Below are 21,255 nucleotides of genomic sequence, written 5' to 3' on the forward strand. Positions count from 1 at the left end.
CTCTTCAAACATGGGTCTAAAACACCAACCAGGTTTTGAGAGATGGCTACTTTATTCTGAGAAACGTTATCCCAGCATAGTGCTAATTGTGGCATTAGAAGTATCCTGATGAATCTAATAGCAGCGTTGTTTGTTCCACACTTTTTAATAAATAAGAAAGGATCCTGCTCAGAGTTGTCTGCAGCAAGACAAGGCGCAATGTCTATTTATTACAAATGTGTACAAAATGTCAATAACACACCATAACCACTAGAAAAAAGAGGAGAATCTCTCTGGTCTTACAGACAAATTGAGAACAAAGTATTTATCAAAAAATTAATGATTGAACAGTGCTGTTAAATTTCTGCCTTTTATTCCATGAACAAAATACACAGAGCAGTAACAGTTTACAGTTCAGGAAGGACACAGCTATCCCCTGTGCTGACAACCACTTATGCTCTATTTAACACATGGAATTTAAGTGGTGCAGAAAGTACACTTGGCCAGAAATTGCTGTCTGAGAGCCTTTGCAAAAGAAAATGCATCTACTGCCAAAAATTAGTTTTCAGTAGGAAATTTCTTAGTATTCTTCAGAGTCATAGACTTTCCTCCTGTTCTGTAATTAGACATCAAAGACTGTCATATAAATTAAAAGATATCAACTGAGATCCTTTGAAACAAGCAGCATGCTGTATATAAATAATTAGTCATATTTCTATTTATTTTAATCTCATTAATCTACTGTTGAAAGCCATTGTTAAGCATGCAGTGTGACATTGGAAAGACTCCTATTAACTTTCACAGGCTCTGGGATAGGCTCCAGTGCTTAACAGGTTGTATGGATGAAATAACACCCGTGATCTGTATTACTCGCATTTGTCCACAGCTAGATTGCACAGGTTATGTTTATTTTGCTTTATACGTGGTGACTGCATAAAAAGGAATGGCCTTTACTATGCAGGAAGTCAGAATAAAAATTATGTCTGCCAGACCTGTGGTCTGTGCATTTACAGATTAGTGTAGGGTACACACATGGGGTGGGGAGTCCAGGAGACCCTTGTCAGGGATGAGATGCCAGTTAGGGCTGGAGGAACACGGCAAATGATTGATACTTCTCTCCTTTTTTCTTCCCCAGCTTTGCAATAGGAAATCCTGAATCAGGGAGGCAAAATGACCAGCTGGATAACTTCTATCGCCCGAGGCGTACTTGCTTGTGTAAGAGAGAGTTTGCACAAAGCAAATGTCACTTCAGATCTTGCAGCAACAGACTGTTTCAGAAAGGAGAGACACAGCTCTAGGAGTCGCATGTTCAGGGATGAACCCATGTGCACAGTGGCAAAGGCTGTCTCAGTGCCTACCTGGCCGCCTTTCCCACTCCCTAGGAAGAAATAAGCTTGGGTCAGTGGTAAAGGCAGAGATGGCAATTCAGGACCTTTATAGCCTAGCCCTTGCTACTTCGGGGTTCATTTGTTTAACCTTTGTTGGTACAGGAAGATCAACAGCAAAAACGGTTGAGAACAAAAAAAAAAAAAAACAAAACCAAAAAACACCGCCATAAAAGAACGGGCAGTGCTTAACTAGTAAGCAGGGGGGTGGTAGCTGAAGCAAGTAAACTAAAAAATGATGTATGATGCAACATGTAAGTCCTAGGTATTGTTATCCAGACTATTTCCTTTTTAAAAAGATCATATAACAAAGATACTGCTTAAAGTATAATAACCTACTTTGCTATGACTGAATACATCAGTTAAAAGAATCCCAGCTGCATTACTGAAACCCTTCAAACACTATGTTTTTGCTGTTATTAGTATTTGGCATTGAATTGATGTCAATTGTTCACACAGTTCAGGACTGAGTGTTTGATGTATGTGGTAAAAAAAAGAGAACTATACAATAGTCTGTTCGTTACTGACACTCCTACTCAGATGATAACAGAGGATTTTTTCCTGATACTTTGCCTTCCTTTCACCTTGTCACCTAACCAAGATCAACAGAACAAAGTCAAAATTAAAGGTAGTAAAAGGAAAGTTTCTGTTCTGCTTGATTTTTATCTAGTAAGACAATCTTAAACTCTCGTGAAAAAAAGGAAACCAGTATGAATACCAGTGTGTTTGCTCAGTTATTCACAACTACAGAAAGTGGCTCCTAAACATCCTTTGATATTTCTTGATTACAGTAGCAATGGGAGACCAGAGCCCTATTTTTGTTTAGCCCTGAAGAAAAATAAAAAAAAAAAGCAGGGCAAAGTCTGCTTCTACTAAAAGTGTTTCTAATAAAAACCTTATCCAGGAGGCAACAGATAAATGCAGTAGCAAGCTGCAGGGTATTGAAACAGCTTATTTGCAGAGATCACATCCCCTTTTTAGATGGCATCCATACTCCTTACAGTCATATTGACTGACCAGTTGTCAACAGTGGATTCTCTAATGTTTGCTCATTTAAAGATTTCTCCATTTACCAGTGCTTTAAAACCAAAGGATTTCAAAATCTCACTCGTTGTCCTGTCTCTTTGACACATTCTCCTACGCCAGACAGATTTGCAGAAAAACCAAGTTCCTCATATCTGTGCACCCACAGAGCAATGCAAACTGCCTATAGCAACACCAGAATCATGTTCTCTTGGAGTGTTTTTGATTGTAAAATCAATTAGTTAATTCTGTGAATGTGTTTTTAAATGAAATATTACTCTAGCCAGTTTCTTACCAATCTCACATTAAAAATCTTTGAAAGAGGAATGCTGCATGTAATATGCAGCAACTATCAATTATTTCAACATGCCTTGTTCATCAAAGTCCTGAGATGAAATCTGCCATGGCTGGAGTCTCTGCTTCTGAGTCTGTTAATGGTGTTATTCCTGTGCTGAGAATGGGAACCAGGATTCCACCTGTCAGCACTCATTTGCTGTGATTTACCTGAGGCAGCGGGCAGCCTCTTAGTACTCCCCTGCAAGAACACGCATCAACCACACTTACTGTGCCTATGGTCAACTCTCTATTTGGGAGCTGCAGGAGAGCTCCCATTCATTTGATTCTGACCCTAAGTTCCCTTCCCAAGTGAGCACCTTCCAAAACATAGGCTGGATTACTCCAGTCAGCATACGGACTGTGAGATGATTATTCTGCATTGAGCTATACTGAGCACATGCTCAAATAACCCAGCTGACTCTCCAGACCAGGCCACTTTGTGATGCTGGCCTGCCCTTGGCTGTATTTAACCAGTGTCTGCAGTCTCTGGGTGTTTTATCAGCTGGACTTTTGCCACAGAGCCTGGATTGGAAGGTTGTGACTTTCCCAGGCATGAAATCTGGATGAAGTTGCTGTTTTTGAAAAGCCAAGAGCTTTCTTGTGCTTGATGGCCTGAGACACTTGGGTAGGTGTAAAGGGAGATAGCTTTAAACGATGTCTTTGGCCTTGAGTGGTTGCAGGAGAACTTCTTTTACCCGATGCTGTCTCCCCATGCCACTGCAACAACATATTGGCACCTCAGGCACCTAATGCTGATTTCGCTTATATAAGACCCTGAAGAAGGCTGCCAAGAGCAAGGGATGCATTGATTGCAACCTGGCTTCAATCTGTGATGAGATTATAATGAATATATAATGAATCCTTAACAGGGAAAGCAGTGCCTGAAGGTGCTGCTGGACCCTTAACAGTAGGGCAAAGCAGTGCCTGAAGGTGCTGCTGGACCATGGTCACTCAACCTGCATGTTGTGCTCAGAGGTGCCCAAAGGTGGGAAGTACAGCAGTTGTTCTTCCATCTCTTTGCCTCTTTTTTCATGCCAGGCTCTCAGATAGGCTGGCATTCATACCCTTTTGGTGCCTTAAGCCCTGCAGAGCAAGGATATGCTCTATTCTGTGATGGCATCCTTATACTGAGCGGGCCTTTAGGCACTGTAATGGTAAAGGCAGTTTTACTCTTTCCTATGTAGTAATGTGAATAAAAGGGGGCCAAATGCAGTGGTTCCTTACTGAAGGAGGCCAGATGATGAATACCAGTGACACTCACCCCATGAGCACATGTGAGAGATGAAGGGACTGATGCCTCTCTCCCATCTGGCTGAGCTTCTCTACACACATATACATCATATATACATATATCTCGTGTTATTTTTAGTATGAGTTGAAAAAAAGAGGTTGAAATACATCTAAAATTATACACTTTGAGATTTGAACTGGGCTTATTCAGCCCTAGGCTTAGTTTACCAGCTGCTTTCCGACCTGCAGTTCAGGTTCCTATTTGGTGCCAGGGTGGCCTTGCCAGAGCTGAGACTTGTTGTAAATGATGGTGTTTATCTTTCGTTCTGCATTTGCACAAAGAGAAGTCAAAAGGCACAGCACAGAAGCACAAAAACTGAGACAGTCTTTTGTAGTTTCAGAGGGAGTGGAAGTTGAAAAGATTTACAAGAGGTGACTCACTGGGATTTTCAGAACTGGTCCGCGTGGATGGGTGCAAACAGGTCCAAGTTCCTTTGCTCTGACTACGTCTGGTTCAGAAATGATGGAGCTGTGCTAATGCTGTGCCCGAGTTGACTCGCTTTGCTGAGAAGCTAATACAGTTGTGTGGCTTTCAAACCAAAGCTGGCCCATGGCCAGCCAGCCTGGAGCAGAGGCAGAGTGAGCTCATGTCTGCCTGCTTCCACCCATGGAGACCGGGCTGTAAAGGTTGTGTTTAACGTAACTGCAAGGATACTGTTTCTACATATTCCACACCTTAACGAGCATCACACTTATGAACCAGGGCTTTGGGTTTGCCTTGTCCAGAAAGAACAAGTGCTGTGTAGGATGTTCCTGAAGCACTTTGAAAACCTGGGGTAAACTTTTTAAGTACAGTTTATTGGATGACAGTGCTACCTAGCAGCAGATAGAATACTGCTGAAGTTTTAAATGTTCTGAATTTTACCAAAATTAATTCTAAATGAGTTTCAGAATTTCTTTGTTTTCTTTCAGTGTCTTCTGCTTTTGTTTCTCTGTCTCATGCCAAAGCTGAGGGTTCTAACTGGAATTTCAAACGTTTCAAAATCTGTCACTTAAGTCTTTGTAAAATCAATCTGGTTAGACAGAGCCTATTTATATACACACAGACAGCAATTCCAGCTTCCTGTAGTTCTAACATCACAAAAAAGAAATTCAAAGGAATAATTACTTTCCATATTCTGTTAGCTTTAATAAAGCAGTCAAAGAACAAATTGGCATCTGTTGCCTAGCATTTTTTCCATTATTTAGCCATAATCTCTTGAAATCATGAAGTTTCTCTCAAAATACTAAAGTGTGATTAGGCTGTGAAATCTGAATCCAATTAAAGAAGATCCTGTGCTTGAAGCATGCACCACTGTCATGAGGCCACCAATCAGATTGCCAAAAAATGAATGTTTAAAAAATGGTGTCAATTTACTGTCAAATTTCCATCTAATTAGATTGAGTACATTAGCCTTGTAAATACACAGATACCTCTTAAAACCTCTCCTAAGTGGGAAAATGAATTTGATTTCAAAAGAGAAAACCAGTGAGGTTATAATTTCATCATTAATTCCCCTTTTAAATTCCCAAAGTATTGATAAAGCGATAGCATTGCTACTGTGTCAGTTTGGACACAGGTACCTAAAAAATTGTCCTCTTATAGGGTAAGGAGTGTTACACTACTTCTGTGGAGAGTGACACCAAGATGAAAAGAAGACAGGGGCGTGATGCTGCCTGCATCAGAGTTCTGAAATTTAGATCAAACTGAAAAGTGGGGAATCCTGTTTTTGAAGGATTTCTGAGATGTTTTGGCCCAGATGAGGAGTCAATGAATTTTTATCACAAAAATTCCCCCAGAACTCCTTCGTTTCAAGGTAGGTTTTCACCCTTGCTGTCAGATCTTCTCCTAGATACTCAAAATATCTGGCTCTGCAATCTGGTTGAATGATGGCTTGTAATGGTCACAAGGTAAAAGATACTAATAAGCATATAGACAGTCCTAATGTGTCAGACCTGTGGTCCATTATTTTTATCTGGGATGCTGGCCAGTGTTTGAATCAACATGTAACAAATCTCTCTGAAATGTTACGGTATGGTCCTAGAAGACATCTCAGCAGTGGCAACTGTCCTGTGCTGTGGAAAGCAACACCCTTAACCCCATGATACATTCTATTCCATCTAATGCAGACAAACTTCGTCCTTATGAATGTTAATATTCTTTTCTAAACTCTGTTAAAGCTTCGGACACTCGATGAGGCCCTGAAGTAGCAAGTATCTGTAGTAACCATCTTCTAGGGAGTCCAGTCTATTTGCATACTTGTTTATTAAGTCCTTTCAGTCTTGATTTACGTATGAAGGGCAAGCACATGTAACAATGGTTCTCAACCATTCAATTTTTATTACCTCTATTATGTCCACTATTCATCTCTTAAAACTAAAGACTTTAACACTTCTACACTCACATGGCCAGAGTCACTTAATTTTCTCCCCAGAAAAAGCTCCCGAAAGCTTTTTCAAGATGATGAACAAAACAGGATGTTCACAGTGAGCACTTACATTCTCACAACAGTAGCGTGTTTTCAGCATTGTATTATGGCAACAAAGGATTTTGTTTATTTACCAGATTGCAGTTGAGGACTGACCAGAGACACTGTTCCTGTGAGTATGGGAACAGGTTTCCAACCTCTCTGTCCTCCCACGTTAATTAGATTTTAACAGAGTTAGTTGTGGTTCTACCATGCAGCTGGTATTAAAATGAATGCTTTATCCATCTACATGAAAAGAATGTAGCTCGTTATCCATCCACACACCATCAGGGATATCCTTTGCACCAAAAGATTCAATTACTTTCTGAAGTCAATATCACGTCTTTCAAAGGCTGGACTTGCCTGTGTTTCTGAGACTTGTCTGAACAAGTTCAGGGTATTCCATTGTATATATACATATGTCAATACCTCCTTCAGGCAGCTGTGATGAGCATTATAGGTCATAACAAGCACCTCACATTTGAGATCAGGCGTGAGGTTTCACAGTAATAACAGCAGGTCTCCATTGTCTTTTTCTGGGTTAAGCCAGGATTTGGTCCTGGGTGTTGGAACAGGGCAAGAGGATGGCAGATCAGCAACCTTTAAGAAGGTCTGTTGTTAACTACAGAGGGAAGATCCAGCTGCCTAAAAAGGTATGGCTTCCTTGCAGAGCGGTCCTGGGTATACACTGGAGGACTGAATTTACCCTATTTACATGCATAACCCCATTTGCATGGAAGAAGAGCAAACAGAAACTGATACAGAGGAAACATCTCCTGGACAGGGAGCTCCAGCATTTCCTAAAAGTCTTGTCAGTGAGAGGGAGAGCCTCCATTCAATATGACTAAAAAAATCATGCTTTTGTGGGTTGCTATAATAGCTGAGTTCCTGACAGGCACCACGAGCAACTAAGAGCTATGGGCTGACAATATACCCAAGGCCAGTCTTTGAAGATTAAGATCAGGCAGTGGCTGCCTTGCAGGGAAGACAAACAGTGGAGAGTGCCTCTGGAAGTGTGCCACTTCCACTGGCACATCTTCTGCTCTGCTCCCAGACAGCTCCTGGGATGCTACCTGGGAGCCACCTCCGAGGTTTGTTGCTCCAGGAGCCAGCAGAAGCACAGGCAGATGGCACAGCACTTCGCTCAGGTCTTCTCGAGTGCGCTGCTTGGGCATGGAGAGCTCCCTCCCTCATCATGCTGGTGGACTCTGGTGGAAAGCACCCTGATGGAGGCATGGAGATCTCTCTCCCCTCATGCGTAATGTTCTTCCTCTTAATGTACGTTATTTCACCTGTTATGTCAAAATGACCATTGCATTAATCATTGAAGAACTACACAAAGTAGATTGAGAAAAGAATTCAGACTGAATCTGAAATTCATAACCAGACCCATCAAAATGAATAAAAAACCCCAGGACACCTGGTATAACCCTGTAGGACTTTTGCTGCCTGGGCATCTCCCTGCCTGTTCTGACACTCCTTGCACTTACTGTGCAGACCTCTGGCCAGCCTGACCATGAGTTAAGCCTTTGCAGCCCTGAGAGTGGCTCTGTTGCTGGCCTGAGTATCTCCCAGTCAATCTGGCAGAAACTTTGTACTCTGCTGTATTCTCCAGCAGCACAGAAAATATTAGAGAGAACCAAGAAAAAAGTGATCCACAACCCTGTTTTACCCAAGGAGATAAGTTGGTCTAATTAAAAATTTCTAGACTGCTTCTGGAAATTTCGCCCTTGTAATGCCTGTCTTAACTGTAAAAGGGATGTGACTGCGCTGCTGTAGTTGTTAGCACCGTAACTGGGAAACAGTGGAGTCTCATTTGACCATGGAATAGTGTCATACAGGACCCTGAAAAAAGGGCATTTAAAGGCTGAAAACATTTATAGGAGAACTATATATGTCAGACCTTTTCTTCTTATCTCCAATCATAATTTACCCATCAGTTCAACAGAATGACTAAAAATAATGTGTATTTGGGCTAGTGATTTTAAAACGGGTGTGGTTACAGGGCACTTAAGATGTACTCAACAGTTTTAGGAGTAACTTTATTTTCTTCTGTACCGCTGAAGGAAAGGTTGCAACTGCACTTATGAACAGCAAAAAGCTACATGGGAATTCGTGTCACTATTGCTTTTCTTTTTCCTAGATGAATAAATCAACTCTAATGTTATAATTGCCACCTTTCCAGCCAAGTGTCACTGTTACATGATAACTCTTAGAGAAATGCTGTTGGAATTGAAATGGGCAGAAATGACAGAACATAATAGAATAAGCAACAGCTGTTTTGTCTGGCATAAAAAAAAAAAGTGAATTTTGTGCCTGATTTCTTATTGAAAAAAGTACGCGGTCTGTCTGGTAACAAAGCAGGGACCTGCAACATTACTACAAGTATGATTAGGTGCCTGCGCTTCCAAAGCTGTTTTCAGTAGGAAAGCTAGAATTAAAAAAGCTGAAATGAAGGATACGCCACAGCAACCATCAGAGAGCTGTAGTAAGTAAGACCGCCACAGTCCCAAGCTCTCATATGTGGGTTTATGAAGTGGGGGACAAACGTGACAGTGGAAGAGAGGAAGAAGTGTGGTCTTGAAAGGAATGGGCAGAGCCACAATGTGTTTCAGCAGACGCTCAAAGGGAATGAAAAGTCTCAGGCATGTTATAGGGATGGTACTATAAAATCACGTAAAAAGCAGTACTGGGCCAGATCAGATGTCTGTATCGCCTATGCGGCCAACAGGAGCCATGACCACAGGCAAGAAGATAACAAGCATCTGCAGTTTGCATGCTGCTATCCCCCAGTCTCCAGCTATTCTCATCTCAGGGACTTCCCAGGTTTGATTCCTGGCACCCCCCTGAGCTATTCATCCCACAAACTCCCGGGACCCAGGAAACCTGGTCCACTATAGAGGCATATTCTTCTTTAGTTCTTCCTTAATCATAATTTGCCTGTCTTTAGTTATCATGACAAGTATCGTTTAAAGTTAGGTTTAATTGGTAACATCATATTCTGCTCTGGTTTTCTGTATGTACTATAGTATCTTACACCTAACACTAGCTAGATATAGATATGCATATATACTTATGGTTATAAATATATGTTATGAAGTAACTAATTAAAAAATGTCATAAAGTTCCTTGAACAGCCTATTACCGAGTTAAAAAAAAAAAATTAGAAGAACAAAACCAAATTATATTCAAGTCAAGACTCAAACTAAACAAAGCCAAAGATGCCAGAATTTGAAATCTTATCCTAGACATATGCTCCTCTGAGAGTATAGGGCTGGGGAGATGCAGAGAATGTCAACTAAAATTATTGCTATTTGTATAATGCAATATTGAATACATTTACATTACAGATGATTACTATTGTTGCAGGATGCAAGTAATCATGTTAAGTTCAATAACATCCAATAGCACGGTCCTGTACAAGAGAGGATTTTAATTTCCTTAGGAGGGTGAATCCATTGATTTTCCAGGTTTGTTTGCCACTATTAGGAAATCAAAGTTTTATAAGACTCTCAGCATATTCTTTTTCTTACATTGATTCACTCTTTTCTGTAAGCCAGGAAGATGGGAAACATTTTAAAACCCTTTCTTTCCATTTCCCATTAGTGAATAAAAAATTAACTTTGTGGATTAAATTTACAGACATGAGGCAAAGAAACATAGCACATCTCATTTTAGAAGATGGGTACTTCACTTCAAAGTGTCTCCTTCTTGAGTGGATTCAACAGGTTTACCAAGTAATGGAGGATTTGTGTTCAAAGTCTCTTCTTTTAGGAATAGCATGTCTCTAAGGGTACTTGATGGCATTTGGAAGAAAAGTAATTTCAATGAGCAAAATTGCAGCAAGGTGATCTGGTAGAAAGAGATCACAATGGGTTTGCACATGAAATGGCCAGAAAATGTCACCAAGAGACAGGACCCGAATATTATTCATGGGTTCATCTGTACTGATGCATGAGAAAAATCTCCCTGTTGCAGTTTAAAATGCCTATGAATTAAACGCTGTGCCCTGTTCCAGAAGCTGTGCTTAGGTAAATGAAAGCAATTAGAATATATACGAAAAATTCTATGTTCTTTCTGGACAAAAAGACCCCATTTTTCTACACGCAAGGTGCAATAGGATGGTGATATGAACAGCAGCAAGTTAAAATTGTGTGTCATTTCTGGTCACTGATTAAATTCTCATCTGAAAGGTGTTGGGTCAGCAGTAAATGAAGCCATTTTCGACCCTGGAGAACCAATGTCAACCTCACATTAAAAAAGAAGAGCAGGCAAAGAAGCAGTTGCAGAGATCAGCTGAGGAAGGCTTACTAGAACTAAAGAAAGAAAGGCTCATTTATAATGTATGAAGCCCCTTGGCCTTCATTAAAGGATAAGTGTGCTGTCTTGGATACTGTCTTATCTCACCCCAGCATCTAAAGTCCTTGGTTTTGGAAAATGTCCAGATGAAGGCTGTAATAATATGTAAGAGTAAAAGGGAATGCGATAATGGTTTGAGGTGGTAACTTGCTTAGCCTATGGGGCGTGTAAAGGGAAGCCAGTTAGGATATACAAGCACCCGTGAGAGAAGGGAGCACTAAAATGTCCTTAAAGTTACATCAGGTGCCGCCACCTCAAAGCCCACGGTGCATGTGTGTGTGCAGTCAGCGGTGAAGGTGACCGAGGATGGAGGAATCTGCTCTGGTAGGAAAACAATATCAGGAAAAGAGACGGACCTCAGGCAGAGTCTCTGCTGAGGGGTGTGCAACAGGGATGTGTGTTAAAAAGCAATTGTACATGTGCCCCTGCAGAAGCATTTTGAGGTGAAAAACCCTGGGGAACATCTGGCTAACTGGTCGGCTTTGCTGCTTGACTGGTCATTGCAAGGTAGGGAAAAGACAAAAAGAAAATATGGAAGTTCACTGTTTTGAGACAAATCTGCAAATCCTTATTCAGGAAAAGTCAAAGAATGTCAAAACTGAATCTAAGACCCAGGGCAGAATGTCATGAGTCAGGGCCTGACCTGAAGCCAGCTGAAGCCTGTGGGTTATGGACTGGGTGTACTGCTGTAAGCAACAAACAGCATGTTACCATGTCCATTACGGTGGCAGAAACTTTGAGTATCAGACTGGAACGATATCTTAGTTCATCATTTTCCATCCCCTTTGTATCATAGTCAGCCATGAAATATAATCCCATATCACAGAATCACAGAATGATCAGGGTTGGAAGGGACCTGTGGAGATCATTTAGTCCAACAGCCCTGCCACATCAGGGTCACCTACAACAGGTTGCACAGGATGGCATCCAGGCGGGTTTTGAATGTCTCCAGAGTGGGAGACCCCACCACCTGTCTGGGCAGCCTGTGCCAGTGCTCCACTGCCCTCAAAGTAAAGAAGTTCTTCCTCATGTTAAGATTTATAAGTGCATCAAAGGAGTTTCTATGCTGCTTTGGTAACTTCATTGCGATGTATAATAAGAAATCAGCTGAGCTATGCTGAGAGGTGATGGAGAGGGAGTTGAGCTGAATTAGAGAAAAAGACACCGGATGTAACTGTCAGACAGTTATAGACAAAGCCTGTAATTAAGGTAGAAGGTGTTCAAGTGGTTATTGAGAACAATTTTTCAGTTTCCAATTGACTGTGCATGGACACTGCATTGAATGCACATGATTTTCTGGGAGTGTACATACATCAGTGCACACATGACAAAAGGGCATCAGGCAGGATAGGAGTTAAATTCTTATACTGACAAGCAGAAACTAATGTCACTAGAAATATAATCATCTACGAATGCAGACGATGTTGTAAAAGAAGTTGTTAAGCTTCTGAAAAAAACAGACATTAAAATGAATTGCCAAACTGCAGACCTGGAGAATAGTGAATTTCAAATTGAAATTTGTGGGGTAGTTGCAGCAGTAATAGTCTGATGAGCCTTCAGTGGGAGGTGTGCTATTTTAAGTAGCTGTTATAAAACCACCTAGATGAAAATTAGATGATTACAGAAACAGCGCTGATTTATGCCAAAGGAAAACCTGGCTTCCAACTGTAAGGATTCATTAAAGTGTCAACAAATTAGTGGGTAAAGAAGCACTGGCAGATATAATTATTCAGATTTTTCTTAAAGTCCCTCAAAGAGGCTATCAAAGAAAACCAGGCACCTAGAAGGTGAAAGGTAATGTTCTGCTGTGCAGTGGAAATGGGCTGGGAGACAGCAAATACAAAGGATAAAGAGCCAGCTTTCATCTAGAAATGAGGTTAATAGTGAAGTGTTTGCAATGTATCTGCTGGGACTGAGGCTGTTTATTAATAATCTGATGGCAGGGCAAAGTAACAAAATTTGCAGATGATGCTAAGTGATTTAGATCAGTCAGGGATTAAGACATGCAGACATGACAAAACTAAGCCATCAGGCAATGTGTTATAAGTTTGATTCTTGTTCTGTTTTTCGTTTTCTTTTTTCTGCTACAAGCAAAACCAAAGTCATCAGCATTAAACGAAATAATGCAATTCCTTGCAGCACTGCACTGTATTCTAAATGAAGTGATAACAGTTTCAGAGCAAGATTTGCAAGTTATTACAGATGGTCCAGAAGAAACCTCTCCCTAATACCAATAAAAGCAAAAAGGTTTTGATGGTATTAAGAAAGGGGCAGCAAGAATGGGGCAGAATGGTTTAAGGCTGTCATATCTCAGTCCTCATCACCCCCTCACTTTTAATAATGTTTACAGTTGTAGATTGACAGTCCTCATCCAAATGTAGCCAGCGAAGAAAATTGGTTCCTCCTAAAGAGCAGCAGATACGATCTCCAACAAGGAAATCTTTCCAGATACTAAGAAAGATCAATGAAGACATTAATAAGTGGGAACAGAAGCTGAGAGGCTCATGAGAAATAAAGGAATGCTCACCAGTTTTTAACAGAGCTTTAATACAAGAAAGAGAAGGGTCTGGTAAAGCCTAACAGTTCTGAAATAGAAAAATAGCTATTCATGCACAGTATGTAATGAACTTGCAGAATTTGCTGCAGAAAATATTGTTAAGGCAAATAGTTCAGAAAGACTGTCAAACTGAAAAATAAGTGTACCATCAATACTCAGAACAGATGGATGAAAATTTGGAAAGAACTGCATTTTTACAACACTGCTGACTCTGAGACATGAGCTAACCACCGTGCTAACCCGTATAGGGTTAGGAAAATTATTTCCACTGTAAAGCTTTTTCATATCCTTGTACAACACATAGTTACAGCAGCAGTGAGGGGCACATTTTGTCATAGACCTTTATTGCACTTTTCTTCTCCTCCATTAAAAGAATCAGAGGCCTGTGGTACCCTCCAGCCTTGGAGATCTATATTTTTATTTAATTATTTCAGAAACAATGCAAGGCAGCAATTGACCCTCATCAATGTTCAAAAGCTCTGCAGTAAATATGCCGTCTGAATGGCAGTCAAGCTGTCATCTGCTTCCTTGGCAGAGGTAATTTTGGAAAGACTGGATGGTACTTAATATGGGAACATTATTTCTACTGTGTTATTAGCATTGGTAACGTAGAATTAAATGAGAAGGAAAAGAAATATAGAGAAGCTCCAAAGAGAAACAGAACAATGTATGTGTTCTGAAGACACAAAGTTAATATAAAAGTCAACAGGATGAAGATGAGTCATTTGGAAATTAAGAAACACCTTATATTAATGGATTATCACAAATTCCCATTGACAATCCAGTAAGCTGTTCTTTCTGCCTTCCTTCCCTTTCTTTGTTCTTCTTCTACTGCTGCCTGGTGTTTTATGTGCACGTATGTTTTATGTGCAGATGCCAAAAGTTTTGTAGATCTTGCATACAAAATAAATGCCATTGTTGTCATCCTCAAATGTATTTTTCTGTCAATTAACAATTGGATTTGATGACACTAATGTTTTGTTTTCCAACTTAAAGTCTTCTATGATTCTATGATTCTTTGATTCTGTGTATGGAGAAATTTAAAATTAAAGTGTGACTCATTATTTCTGTACAGACTGTGTTGCATTTTACAATCCCACTCAGGTATCTGTGGAGAGATTTTGAGAGGAATGAGAACGTGCAGTACCAGTCCAGGTATTTCTTGTGGTGAGCTTCTGTTTGGAGACCCTTTCAGCCTGGAAAGGCTGGTGCATCCAGGCAGGAGAGGCTGCTCTGGATGGTGTCACTCCGCTTGCCAGCCTCCATCCCAGTTCTGCAGCTGGGCAAGCCTCCTGGACAAAACCCATGCCCGGTGTGAGGTGGGGGCAGCCCCAGGACCCCACGGGACTTTGCCCTCTCTCTCTGTTCTCCCTGCCACAGCCGAGCAGGAGCTCTGCTCAGCTGGGCTCCTTTTCTTCTCCTCCTCCTTCCCCACCACCCCAATCTCACAACCTCTGAGCTGAACAGTGCTCATTATCACAGAAGGACTCACAGAGGCTGCCGGGCAGCCCCAGAGCACAAAAAAATCAATGCAGTCCTCCCTGCTAATTAAAGGCTGCCCGGCGGGCTCTGGCCCCGCTGACCCAGGCTGGTTATCACCCTGGTTTCCCCTCAATGGCTGCTTGAGGCCGTGCCCCCCTTGCAGAGGCAGGCACCTGGGATGGTCCATGTACAAGGCTAACCACAGCATGGATTAGAATATTATTAGCTGATTCAGCCCTGTTTGAAGTGGAAAACATGCTCGTCAGCCTGCCGCCCCTTACCAGGATGACAGGCATCCTCTCCCTTGGCAGAAAGGCTTTGTGCTTTTAAAGCAACTCACCCCAAATTATTTACAGCCACCTATTTCTCTGTGATTTCTCTTCCACGCTGGTCCAGGCAGGGCCATCCTCCACCAAATGTAGCAGGAGGCATCCTGCACCACATCTGCTGCTTTTGAAGGTTATGCAATGCCTCTGCAAAAGAAGAATCAGATATTCTTTGTTTCACCATAGCGTCATACACTCTCATTTATGGAGGTGGAGGCTACCCATAGAGATGGGGACTGTAATTTCCATTTTGGAGGCAGACACCTGGCAGCAAGGTGACTTCCCAAGGCGGTATGGCCTGCAGAAGCCAAGGCTGCAAACCAGACGTGATGCCTCAGGTCAGGCTCAGCTGCTGCATGCCTGGAGAGCTACCTGGGTCTGAGTGGGAGAGAGGTGTAAGGGATGGACCCTGGACTCATGCTGCTGAGCCAGAGCTGTGTTGCCCTCCCTGTCCCTCGGCATTTGGAGCAGGGGAAGAAGCAGCCTTTGTATGCCAGTTATAGTATGGCTAGAGCTTGCCTAGCTCACTGTAATTGAGAGGATTCCAGCCAGGACTGTATGAAGATTTATTACTTTATGCTTTTTTATCATGTTTTTTAATTAATACAACACAGTATAAATACCATCTTAAGGTATTTATAAACTGGAGAGGGCATTTATAAACTGAACCAAGGGGATTTATAAACTGAGGTGCATACTACTCTGCTCTGAACATACAGTAATGAAGGCACTGGGGGAGAAGGCATAGAAATTTACGCCGAGGTAAACAGCTCTGACTAAATAACCTGGCAAATAAGGGGACGTTTCCTAGTGCCTAGGTGCAGGCGGTCACTCCTGGCCATGTCCCCTTCCTTCCTAGGGCAGGTCAGGGCACATCTCACCTCTCCTTCTTCTTTCCCTTCTCCCCAGCACTCTTCCGCACCCATGCCTGGGATGCAAGGGGACGGCAGCACACTCCAACCTGTCCCCAGATCTGAACAACCAGCAGCCCAGAACCCCATGGCACACCCCAACAAGCCCCTGACCCTCGATCAAGTTAAAGTAGTTGCAATTCAGGAGAACCCCAAATAGGTGCAATGCACTCATTTCCCATTAATTAAGGTGGTTTCCCTGCTTTCTAAAATCTAAATGGAGAGCCCACTATGGGATTTCTGAGGGAAACATGGTTTTGAGAGGTTGTGTTGGGTGTGCACTTGAGCCATGTCCTTTCTCTCTCCCTGCCTCTGAGTTTTCCACTGGAGACCTCACCTACTGCATCATTTTGAAGAAAGATTGCTCTGAAGCTGCTTAACTGGAGCAGCATGCCAGGAGGAGTACCAGGGCTTGGGCAGGCTGTGTCAGATGCTGTGTTCCCTGCGGTCACAGCAGGGGAAGGGAGAGCACGTTAGATGCTTCCCTTCACAAGCTCTCGCTCCCCTGGGCTGCCTTCCAGACCTCACGCTCCAGAGAGAAGTGAGCCCTGCCCTTGGGGAGCACGGCGAGAACGCAGCTCTGAGCGCTCTCCTAATGCAGTTTTGATTTATCTGCTGAGCAATCATCAGACTCCGTTCAGCTGAAGCCAGCTTTATGGATATTTATAAGCAGGCTTTTAAAAGCAAAAGGCTTTTCTTTAAATGGCTGTTACTGAACTTTTAAAAGTCTATAAGGCCCTTTGCAGCTACCAAACAGCACAGGACAACATCATCATCCACTAATAATTGCCTCCAGATTCATTGTTTTTTTCAAATCTGCACATTCCTCATTACACCTATTTCGATGCAAGACCTCCAGACAGGTTCAGATGTCACCGACAGAGCCATCACTAGGGAATTTGGATATGATGAGGAGCAGGATCCATCTCCCAGACTTCAGAAGGGTTTTAATGTTTTAATGACCATTAAAGGAGGTAGGGTCATATTCTGACCTGCAGTAAACTAGGACAGTTCTGCGTATTTCTAAACAGTTATGAAAATTTATACCATCTACCTGGTTTTGTACTAGCTGAAGGTGCAAGGTGGGGCTGTAATTCAATAAAAAACACATGAATGTTGCTCTTGAGGTCAATGGGATTCCACCTTGAAGACTTTAAAGCAGCCAAGTAGCACAGAATTTCTTTCAATGTACCATTTTCTTCTTCCTTGGGACATTTTGCTTCTTTGATGTTATATTAGAAGTGTTAGAAGAAACCTGCAGGGAGCAGAAAAATTGAAGTTTGCAGTGTATTTTGACCTTGTCATGATGACAGAAAAGTCACTATGGGGAAAATCAGTAGAATTCTGCAACCCAAAAGAAAACTAAATCACTTTTCTGAGATAAAGGTACCGGGCACACGGTCTGGCTCTTCTGGCAACACTTCCAAGGAAAAGACTCTCAACTGGACTACCATCACGGTAAATCAATAGTTCTTTCTTAAAATACCAGACGTTACAATTTCCTTTTGTGTTAGAAACTAGTTAGCACTGAGGCTCTGGAGAGAATTAAGCTGAACCTAGCTGATCAATACACAAAGCTTATGCAGCAATGTTTTCTTCTGGGTGGGGGAAATTCTTCGATCCATCATTGTTCAGCTTCATTCTTCAGTGAATTAACATCTCAACTGACTATTCAGGTCACATAGGTTCAAGTCGCTAAGGCAGAAGCAGCTTTGCCTCTTGAGGACCATCAGGAAACCGGGAAGGTAAATAAAGGGTTTTGTTTAATGTTTAAAAGAGCATACTAATGGACAATTAGCCAGGGGCCTTGGGAGTAGGTTTTAAATCCACAAAAAAAGCAAAACTTCAAACGCTTAGCAAACTCTGCCATCCAAGCGCTGTGTTTTGCCTTAACGCCACAGTACACATCTTAGGAAGGCAGAGTTGATGGTGACGGTAACCCATGATTTGTAACAGCTCCTGACGGGAAGTGGTGAAAAAAGGTGGCAGGTGTCTTGAAAGGAGAGCAGATAATCTTAAGCAAAGTAAAGTTTGCCGGGCTAGGAAACATCTAGACCAAAGTATTTGCCACAAACTTCAGACTTTGACTCGTATCTTTAAGAGCATAATGGCTGCGATGTTACCTTTGTAATACAGATGATGTGGGAAGAAACACTGACTCATCTGGTGCAATGAAATCAATACAGTCGTGCAATACTTTGGGTGCTCTTAAGCTCTTCAAAGTGAGTAGACCATATTTTAAAGAACATGGCTCGTAGTTATTTCATTTCTTATTTACCGTGGGTTGAGAAATAATCCCCACAATTATTCTGTATGTTGGTCACAGCATCCCTGCTGTGAATAAATAAATTGAACAGAAGGAAAGGTAATTTTAGAGAAACAGCTTATTTGTGAGGTATTTCAGTGAAATTCTGCCACTGGAACCAAGGTGAGGTAGTACAATAGGACTAGCTTTTTACTATGTCCAAATTCAGATGGTAACTGACTATTGAAATGAAATGGAGAAGGAAAAAAAAAAAAGATTGCACATGCACTTGAAAAAAACAGCTATATTCTAAATTATTTATTTTTGAGTTTTAAGGTTCTTTTACAGGTCAGGTTATTGGAGTTTGTAGCTCTGTTGCAGAAACATATCATACTTCTGAAATGAGCTTCTCCAACTTTGTAGGAAGCTTCATTTAAAAACAACCTTTCTGCAGTGCCATTGCCTCCTGAGTCACCACCACCAGTGAATGGAACAGTTGTTCCTCACTTTTGAGAAGCAATATTTTGTGTTGGTTTCCTAGTCAATTCATTGATGCTTCCTAAATCTACAAGCAACAGCTAAAGTCCTCACACATGAGAGATCGCTGAAGCACCCCTGCATAGAGATGGCTAAGTATAAACATATCAGGAATTGAAAAAAAATAAAATTATGTAATCAGTAATGAACTAAATTGTAGATTTTGTGCTCTAAATATTAGATTATTTCTTAATTTTCTGATCTGAGAGTACGTTACTTGTTCTCTAATGAAATTGGGTGGCAAGATAAAAATAAGACGATAAATATATTTTCTCAGCTGGAAGAATGAAACAATCCGAACAGTCAAGATTACTGTTGTGAACCTTCCAGTGAAACATATGCTAAAAATAAGGTCAATAAAGGACTAAATTAGTCTTAAAACTGATCTGTGACAAAGGTCCTTCCAAATTAGGTTTGGCAGATATCTGAGATATTCATTAGACGAGCAGTCTGTTAAAAGAAACCTGAAAAGAAGTCTTAAATGTTTTCTGCTGATATCATTATGTCAATTAATTATTTGGCTGCTTTGCAAAGCAGGGCATCCAGTGTTGCCTGTCAGTATAGCAGCTGCTGATTAGTGATTTTACTTCCTCCTTGGTTCCCATTGCTGAGATCATACTCATGAAATTTTGATATGCAGTACCCTGTTACAGTGTAGAGCGTGGTAACAAGTTAACGTTTTCCAAACATTGGGTCAATTCTTGCTTTCTGTACACAACTAGACCCAATTGAATTCCTAGCCTGAATTAGACCAGGACAAGGATGTCAATAAAAGGGTCTTCTTGGGCAGCTACAAAAATGCAACTGGCAGAAGGTTTCCTGAGAAGTCTGAATTCATCAAATTGAGTAAATAATCCAGTTTCCAGGAGAGGCTAGCTCACACTCAGCATTGACAAGGGCTGGAGTTGCATGTACATTGTATTTCTGCATATAAAATGGGCTGCAAGTATGTTCCCATTATGTCCATGTCAAACCTGACCAAATGGCTAACTAAATCAAGATGAAGTCCTTACTAACCTTTATTAAAAACCTAAAAGTGTTGAACAGGAAAAGTTATAGTACATATTGAGGGCATTATTTGAGCATGTCTTATCAGAGTCTTTTCTTCCATATTTACAAATAAAAGATCGTGATTATTCCTGCACTTTCTACAATATAGATGCTACAGTAGAAACGTGATGTCTTTAGTCCTCTCCAGACACAAGCACACATGCTCTGTGAATGCACAAGTGTTTCCTATCTGTGAACATCTTTGAGATCTAAGGATAAAAAAAAAGAGAATCAGAAATTAAGCATTCTTATTGTTGAAAGGAATTAAATTCTCAAGGAAAAGATTATTCAGTATAATAACACATCTGAAACTGCTTCGTCTAAAACCCTCTGTAGACATTTGCAGTGTTATCGGATCTGTGTCTGATGCTGGAATTAATTTCTCGTTTGTCGAAATACCTGTGAAATCAGGTTCCTTACTGAATCTGTAGCCATGTTTTCAAAGGAATAAAGTTTTTAAAAATGTTTCTTCTGCAAGTATTTCAGTGGAGATACCAGTTGTGAATTGTGCTGGAAGTGGTAACTGATCTTATAGTGAGGTTATAGCTGCTATTGCGCCTGTACTTAAGGGGCTGTGTCACACGTGACAGTAACACAACAGCCATGGCCAGTCATGCAGCTGTTCCTGGCAGCCCACAAATCAGTCTGAAATGTTTATAGGTAGAGCAGATTGACTGATCTCTGACAGATACGCAGCTTGGGACAGCGGCAGTGATTACAGCCTCTGATCCTGTCCCCCACCTCTCTTCCATGTCCTTCTCCAGGGCAGTGTCCCTCCCAGTCACTGAACGCCAGGAGTGGTCTGGTCCTTTTGACTTGATCATCTCAGCTGACACAGCCTCAAAAGGGTCCAGGGCTGGTTTTGGGCTGTGCCAACCAACACTTGTTCCCAGGCACAGTTCAGGCGTTAGCGTGGGGCTGGGGATGGTGCCAGCCGTGCAGCTCGGCTGCAGCCCCCGTGCCGAGAGGGTTCAGTGACACAGACCCAGGCTGCTCCGTGCCCGCCGGCACAGGGCACCTCAGGGCACCAGGTGACACCTTCAGTCCATTTCAGAGGAAAGCCTGAGAGGAGTCTGTTGGCAGCAGGAAGGCAGCAGGAGGAGGGTGCAGATAAGGTAATGCTGTGCCCCATGAGAGCACAGCAAGTGCCAGGAATGTATGTGACCAGTAACCTCTGATTTTCTTCACTTTGTCTTCCTTTGGTGGGGAGAGTGATGGGCTTGTGCTGCTGTCATGAACTTCTCAGCTGCCACAGTACTGACAGGGTGTAATGCATTCTCTCTTGTCTAACACTTAATTTTTTATAATCCACTCCAACTGCCACTTAA

Source organism: Charadrius vociferus, unplaced genomic scaffold (assembly GCF_000708025.1).
Source record: "Charadrius vociferus isolate BGI_N301 unplaced genomic scaffold, ASM70802v2 scaffold68, whole genome shotgun sequence".
Lineage (NCBI taxonomy): Eukaryota > Metazoa > Chordata > Aves > Charadriiformes > Charadriidae > Charadrius > Charadrius vociferus.